The sequence below is a fragment of the Apis dorsata genome, unplaced genomic scaffold (genome assembly GCF_000469605.1).
Source record: "Apis dorsata unplaced genomic scaffold, Apis dorsata 1.3 scaffold_527, whole genome shotgun sequence".
Taxonomy (NCBI): domain Eukaryota; kingdom Metazoa; phylum Arthropoda; class Insecta; order Hymenoptera; family Apidae; genus Apis; species Apis dorsata.
The window spans coordinates 1,508,339-1,516,531 of NW_006263750.1; the positions used below are offsets into that span (position 1 = coordinate 1,508,339).

General features: G+C 42.4%; 1 protein-coding gene and 1 long non-coding RNA gene across 4 annotated transcripts in view; one reads left to right on the forward strand and one right to left on the reverse strand.

The window, feature by feature from the left end:
* The window catches only part of LOC116186258, a 106,478-nt gene that overhangs the window by 28,422 nt on the left and 69,863 nt on the right, over positions 1-8,193 (reverse strand). For both annotated transcript variants that reach the window (XR_004151219.1, XR_004151218.1), the window contains exon 3: positions 6,239-6,371. This is a non-coding gene — a long non-coding RNA (uncharacterized LOC116186258). The remainder of the gene's footprint in view (positions 1-6,238; positions 6,372-8,193) is intronic.
* LOC102671226 (ephrin-B2) overlaps positions 1-8,193 on the forward strand; it is a 90,339-nt gene that overhangs the window by 9,298 nt on the left and 72,848 nt on the right. The gene's annotated exons all lie outside the window — the stretch shown is intronic.

Sequence of the window (8,193 nt, forward strand, 5' to 3'; positions counted from 1 at the left end):
TCGAGGTCACGTTAGGCCTAACGACTCGGCCAGAGATTGAATTGGCTCTAACGAGCGGCGTCCTTCCATATCATCACCGGCTAATAAATTCATATTCGGAATTAATTAACGGCTGATTTAATTATGGCCATTTTTAATTTCTAATCGACGTCCGGGACAGGATGATCCCGGAACGACGGCATGAAATATGCGAAACGCGATCGAGAACCTACGCGCTCCTTTGCAGCAACGTTTAAACACATCGTTGGAACGCGTTAGAGGGACGGAACGTTACGTGAATTCTTGGTTTATATTTTGAAAACGTCCTCGAGGCGGCAATAATTCATAAGTCGCGTCGGCGAACGTGTAATAACCAACCACGTAGGGTCCATCGTTGCTTTTTTTCCTTCTTCCTCTTCTTCTTCTTCCTCTTCTTCTTTCGTAGACGTTACGAAAACCTAATCCGCCACACCTTCGTTTCGGTATGGAATACTAAGAACGTTCTCGTTCTCCAAATCGACTTCCACAAATTATGGCCAACCGGGTCAAGCATTGCGCGACGATTCGACGAAAATAATCGTTCTTTCCTATAAAGTCGATACCCGTGTTGTATAATTAAAATCAATAGGTATCGCTCGATTCGTCATCTTTAATTTCTTATCGCTGTGTTCAAGAGTTTCTCTCGTTCGAGTCCCGTCTCGGATTGTGATTACCTAATCGATCAATAATTTATCTCACGAGCCATTTGCTTTTAGAATTTGGAAGATATTTGGAGGAATTCAAGCGAAACGAATATTCGATTCCGACTATAGGCTATTTTAAATATCTTCGTTCAATTTCGATTTCAATTTCCAAGTACATTTTTGAAGTCTTTGTTTTAAATAAATATATATATATATATTACTTGTAAAATCTTATTATCGATTACTCTAATACATACATCTTACTAAATTTACCCCAAGTTAAAACGTAACGAACAATTTACAATTAATGGCATCGTTAATAGAAGCATTCCGTACACCTCGTTCATCACCTTGAACCGAACTTCGTACTTCCCTTGGGAGCAAGCCGCGATACAATGTTAATTACCAATTCTTAATCGTGTTCTCCGTTCGATTAACGAGACGTTAAGTAGGTTTCGAACAACGATTCGAGCGGACAAGATCGGAGGCATCCATCCTAAAAACGCTTCGAATCGTCCATAGATGGAGTGGATGAGCGAGAAAGAGAGAGGGAGGGGAGGTTGGAGGGTGAGTGGAACCGTTTAGAGCATCACGCAAGTAGAAACTCGTGTAGCGGCCGTAATTAGATACCTCGAGGTACCACCGGCGTGGAAGGTGCCTCCGTTCCCCGGTCACTCTAAATCCTTCGACGAAATCACGGCAAGTGGAGAGTGGCTGGGCTCGTCGGCGGCCATAAGGCGTCCACCATTCGCCTCTCGTTTATTAAAACTGACAGTTTACACGAACCGAACAATAATACAGTGTGAGCGCGATGAGAATAGAATATTATATATTAATTTAAAAAGCAGAGAGAGAGAGAGAGAGAGAGAGAGAGAGAAGAAAAGCGAGTTGAACACAGTCGAGTTGAAGGAATCGTCGAAGGGGACGTCACATGTGGGAACGCGCTTTTCATCGCGGTACACGCATAAATTCCAGGCAGAAAATGTTGATGAAATCGGTGGTACACCGTAAAGGAGAGAAAGTTCGATCGCCCTTTTAAAGCGGCCGCACGCTTCGGATTTCTAAATTGCAGATTCGATGAGGCAACGAGCGACGAAACTTTTCATAGGATCGTGAAGCACCGTTTCGTGAAAGATTTAGAGACAGTTCCCCTGCCTCCGCTTCTAATACACTTTGCATAACCTTATTTACCGCCGCGCGATAACTCGAGTTAGGCTACCCGATTGAAATTCCTCCCAGAGGAACGGCCGGTGAACCGCGAAACCTGCAATCTTGCGTAAGACGGTGTGTCGAGGTATCGATGATGGTAATTGATGCGAAGACGAAATCGATAAGTTATTACAGTAGCTACGTACAGTGAGATTTAATCGAAGTTTCGATTCAAATGAAGACGTTTCCTCTTCTCTTCTCGAACACGGATTTTCATTTTGTTGTTATTTGTTATCCGTGCTTATAATCAATTTATAATTTGCCTCGTTTCCTAAATGAAATTAACGCGAATTAAATTTTCCTGAGCTAAATTGTATCGAAGATGAATATATAGGTATACACGTATCGAGGACGGATCCTTGAGGGATTCCAACGTGACCCCTCTTTTAAACGGAACAAAAAGAAACGGGCTGCGGCTCGAAACGTAATATTTGATTGATTGAAAGCCACTTACCTATACCAGCATCTCAATCGCCGATTGTTCTCACCAATTACTGCCTATTTCTACACTATGTGTCCTTTATACCTAGTACCACTCGTTTGCCATCGTACACCTTTCCAAACGAACGAGAATAACGAAATTACGTCACTTATTTCTCCCCTCCCCTCCACTCAAACTTGATACCGTGGTCACCGAGGCAACGAGGCAGAGAATTAACCGACATAAAAGGTTGTTTCGAAACGTTGTACGCGAACCTTCTACGACCGTGGAAAAAAGTCGCGAACATCGTTACGACATTTTCTTGCGAGTATCTATCCATACGAATCGATATAAGCCGATTCTTGTCCCCGATGTCGTATGTACTTTCATCGAGCCGCGGATTTCTTCTCGCGCGTTATATTTATCTTCCTCTTCCTTTCCTTTACGACAAATTAAACGCAGCAATCGATCAATGACGAACAACAATGATGCTCAGAAGGAAGAAAAAACCAAAGAACTTCGTTAATGATAATAGATAATGATAGTAAATACATTGATCTTTCCAACGATAAATAATTTTAAAAGATTATATATTTGGGTGAAACAATGCGATTCCTTCCCTTCGAAAGATCTATCTACAAATCAAGAAGTAGATGAATCGTCCATAATAGATTCGGCAAAAAAAAGATTCGGCATTCTATCTTTCCGACCGGCAAATCGCCCGAAATCGTCCGATTACCCTCGTTATTATAGTCCAAAAAATTCCAGACAGGAGGAAAGAAAGGAATCTTGAGAAAGAAGACGCAGTTTCTCTACCCTCGCATCGTGATCGATTCCCGTGATGATAAAACGAAACGAGGTCAGTGACACGATGCAACAAAGAGAGAAAAAAGGGGAAAAAGAAACCTTTCGCAGAATTTCGTTGCCACCCCGTATGGTTAATTCCATTTCATTACCATTTTCACGAGGCAACGTTCTGGATCCAATGGGAACAGAACCGAAAATTCGCGGTTTCGTTCGAGTGTAGTGTAATTTCGTATTCGGTTTATATATGCGATCCGCCGCCGCCTCGTGCACGGAGGGGTGGCGCCCATCCGTCGAATTGCTGGCCGATTTTATGCACCTGGAATCGACTCAAAGAAACGAAACGAAACGGGAGAAGAGGGAGGGAGAGAAAGGAAAAAACGGTAACGGAGAGCGGTTTAGACGATCCTCTCAAGGAAATGATAGAGAAGAGTTTGCCGGTCGATCCCGATATTTAAACGGAGCACGGTGAGCCATGGTGAAATTTTCGATGAAATTCCACCGGTGGTAAAAAAATATCCTTCGAATCCATGGTTGCAAAAGTTACAGTTGAACTGGAATGGCGGCCAGGCCAGGCCCCGGAGGCTCGTGCCCGTCGATACCCGCCGATTTCCAGTCGTCAAAATATACGTTGGTCCCGTTTCCAACGTTTTGTCTCTACTCCCTGCCTCATTTTAGCCTGTTGCTAATACCTGTTGCCCACCGTTTCCTCCATCCTAGCCGTGGATCCGGCGATTGTTATTGCTGCTGCCGCTTTTGCGTGGCTCCTAGGCTCGAGAGCCGATTAGCCATCAGAGGCAAGATTAGAGCGTGCCACGCTACTCGTTTTCGGGGTTCTCTCTTCGTGTCCTTTTACTTTCGCTTCATCCTTCTTCGCTCGTCTTGGAAACCAATCATCGGGGAGGGGAAGAAGCGTTTCTCTGTCTGCGGATGTAAGCGAATGTCTGTTATGGTAGCGGCTTGTGGGCCAGAGTCGGTGAACCAAGGGGGAGCTGACCGTGCCGTGAGAATCCTTCGAGACTGCATCGTTTCGCGGATTTCTTTTCTTCTTTCGACGGGACGGGAACAGAGATTCCCTTCCTCCCCCCGGATTTTTATTAGAAACGAGTTAGCTCTTCGAAGAAATTCCACCGTTGATGATCTCCGTTTCTCTTAATGGGAGGAATATTCTTCCAATATCTGGATCTTTTCGATGGATAAAGAAATTGAGAAGCGGTAAGGGACGTATCACGAATATGTATATGTTCTTTTACGCGGAAAATGTAATTAAACGTTTCGTAATTGGTATTTAAGAGGCGATCGTTAGACCAATTGGCGCAGAATGAACGGCCGAGGTCAAATTCGTCATGGTGTGGGAGAGGAAAACAAGAGAAAGAGAGAGAAAGAGAGAGAGAGCCACGTGTGATTAGTGTCAACGAGTTGGTGAAAGGAAATTTCTAATTGCATAGACGCGTGTAGACGCGAATGAGAAAAGGATACACCGACGATCTATCTATACGTGGGAGGAGGCAATACGCGTGGGTTTCCGCCCAAAAAAGAGTATCTTTTTTTTTATTCTACAGGATTTTTATTCGATGATGAACAGATTTGAGGTTGAAAGCTCGTTGAAAATGGATCGTATCCTTCTTCGTATAGGTAACCGTGGTTTTTCCCCCTTGGAAAGGGCTTCGAAATCGAGAGATGGAACGGGATTGAATTTAAGCGGTGCATTTGACTCGAACGGTCCACACGCTAGACGCAAACGAATGGACAAACTCGACCATTTTTCAACGACTATTTCTGTTGAACCTTTCGGTAGGAATGCAGCTCGTGTGCACGTGTTACTTTGAATCGCGACATGTTCGTTACGCCAGCTATTGCTTTGCACTCCGCATTATAGACCCGTTTGTACGCCATCTTATTTAAATTCAAATCGAGCAGGTGGCTGACCAGCTTTACGCTGATTAGTGGAACGGTTCTTGCTCGAATCGTAGCTAGTTGTTCTTGGCGTTTCGACTGGTCAGCTCGAAACATCGGTATCTCTAATTGCAAGTTACCGCAGTTATGGCGGATTTCGTTCCATTTCGTTCAACTTTTTACAGCTTTCCCATCTTCCATTTTAGTTTCAAGTAATTTTATCGTTAAAACAAGAAGATTCGATCGTTAATGAAACATTTATAGATCGAAGTGGAGTAATTTGTGAGTCAATAACTTGTTGAAACATCCTCTGATTGTCAATAAAAGTTATTCGATGATATATCAAGTATAACAAATAAAATAATAATTTCGAATATTCGATCGAATGCTCGATCAAAGATCGCGCTCGAGCAATTCTATCTCACTCTACATTCATTTTAGAAAATGAACAGCTGTATACTTCAAAGTAAAACAGACTATGCAACATAGACGGATAAAACAAATAGCATCGAATTAAACATTCCTGTGTAACGAAAAGAAAAACAAACAACATTGATCAAACGTTAAAGTTACTTTTGACGTGACGAGATCCACTCCAATTCCAGACCAATGATACACAAATCGCCGCACAATTTCTCAATCGTTCCGAAAGGTTCGTTCGGAGGAGAGAATGGAAAAAAAGAAATCCAGAAGAGGAAAAGAAAGAAAAAAAACGAAACGAACCGATAGATTCACATTGTGAAAAATAACCGTATAATTATCAGTTAAACATTCCCAACAATCCAAGCTAAAAACTTTCACGAGGCAGAAAAATTACTCAACGACAATTCAAAAAAATAATTTGTGGAAATATGCGCCGACAAATTTCTGCCCCGCGACCGACAACCTTGTCATTATATCATTTTCAGAAAGGAGCAAATATCTGGTTCACCGGAAGACGTGATTTAAGAGCCCGTGTGGATGTCATTACGTGTATCGCGGTTAAATACAATCCCGTGAATATTTGTATCGTGCGAATGTCGATAACCATAGGTTTACCTTTGGCGAAATCATCGATCCTCGGGCCTGGTGCACGCGCGTTTACGCACGATTAACGAAGACCGACCGCTTAAACGGGCACACGGGTCGATACAAAGAAGAATATTCTCTCGGATGTGGTGTATCGATCTTTGCCATGCGAGAACAAGGCGCGTCGATCGAAACGGAAAACGACGTTGGTTTATAATAGCGAAGGTGATACTCTTACCTTAACTACCGGTTTTTCCCTCGGGATTGAATTTGTTCGACCTTGGGCGCCGCGTAATTGGATTTCGTTCGTCCATTCCTCGTCGTCGTCGTCGTCGTCTCGTTTCACAATTATAACGTCGTTTAAGTCGAGTCTGTAAAATATCGTAAATAACGAGTTTAATCGTTCACCGTTTTGCATGCACGCTGATACGAGTACTGTCACGATTGAAAAATGTATATAAAATTGTAAAAGTGGAGATTGCAGCGATTGCAGAGGGGGTAGTCGGGATTTAATAGGAAGTAATCAATGATTGAAAGTTTGATTATAGGGTAATAAATCGCTTTTAAAGGTGATTCTTTGAGCTTGAATTATTCGTTAAAATCTATTTCCAATGTTTCATCGTGGATAATGAAATTCGATTAAAAGGGGAGGGGGGAGAATTGGCTCATTTGTGATATGTTAAAATATAATTTATTCCGATTATTTGCTTTCACAACGATAGAGAAGCGGAAGAGGGAGAGAGAATCGCGGTCCATTTCAACAATTAATACTCGTTTTCACACGGGTCAGTAAACTGACCGAGGAAATTCCGGTATTAATTACGTCATATCAGATCGATGATCCTGCATCCGAGGCAAAGGCCCATTAAATATCCATGACCACTGCCCTCTATCTCGTTGTCAGAGAGACAGGTACGTCTGGTAATCGCATAAGAACATTACAGGGCTTACCTCGCAACCCACTATCGAAGTTTCAGGCCTGGATCGACTCTTGTAATGCATTTAATCGTCGCGCAGAGACAAACGAGGCAAATCCGTCGACACGGACGTCGAATCGCGCCTCTAAGAATTAATAACTGCCGATCGTGTAATCGTTAGTGGGTATTATTATTAATAACGGATCTCGCGCACTACTGATACACCGTCGATACATTCTACTCAACTATGGAACGGTACATTCACGGAATCAAACTGTGTGTTTCCTTCGACTTCTCTGGGGAAATTACATCGATGAAATTATTTCCTAGTAATTACCTCTCTCAGTGATTGACTTCGATTCAGGCATTAAGTGAAATTAAGAACACGTTTAGTGTCGTTTAACTGGAATATTTTATAGGCGTTTAAAAAACGCCTGAAGCAAGAAAAAAAATAAAGAAAAAAGAAAAAATACGATTCCGTTAAAATTACATTAATTCAAAGAAGTAACGAAAAAAAAAAAAAAAAAAGGAATCCCATTCTCGATCCGTTACATCTTTCCTACTGGATTTCAAATACCTCGATTCGAATTTTAAAACTGTTCACGCGAGACACGCGATCTTTCTTGAAAAGAAAAAGATCGTATATACAAGATCTCGGCCGAGGCAAAGCAACGTGACTCTCTCTCTCGCCGGTGGCCCCCAACTTGGTAGCCTTTAACCACCGTGTTTGCTTTCTTCGAGACACGGTTACGGGTTATCGAAAAAGGACATTACCGGTTCGCGTTATTGTGACATAAATATTGAACGGCCGACACGGTTCGACTACCGTGCGCTCTCGAAAAACCTATTTCACCCGATCTTATTGACATTTTCGAACGCTCGGTTATCCGGATCGAATCCGACCGCGTAAATTATTAATAAGCCATTGATACGCAACACTGGGGCCCAGATACCATTTCGCCGCCCGATAACCGACGCTTTACGGGTGTTTTACGATCCGCCGTTCTTTTATTTAACAGAAGAGAAAACTACGCGTTAACGAACGACGCCGTTACGACCGCCGATTCCCCGATACTTTTCGCGCCACCGACTATGCGCGTTTTATTTACTGCTCGGCGAATAATATTTCCAGTCGGGGAAAAATTTGTTTTCGATGAATATTTTATATCGTCGTGGGGCCATGCGATACGAGGAAATTCTTGTTCACGTACGTTTCCTCTTTTTTTTTTCTTTTTTTCCTTTTTTTTTTCCTTTTTTTTTTTTTTTTTTTTTTTCC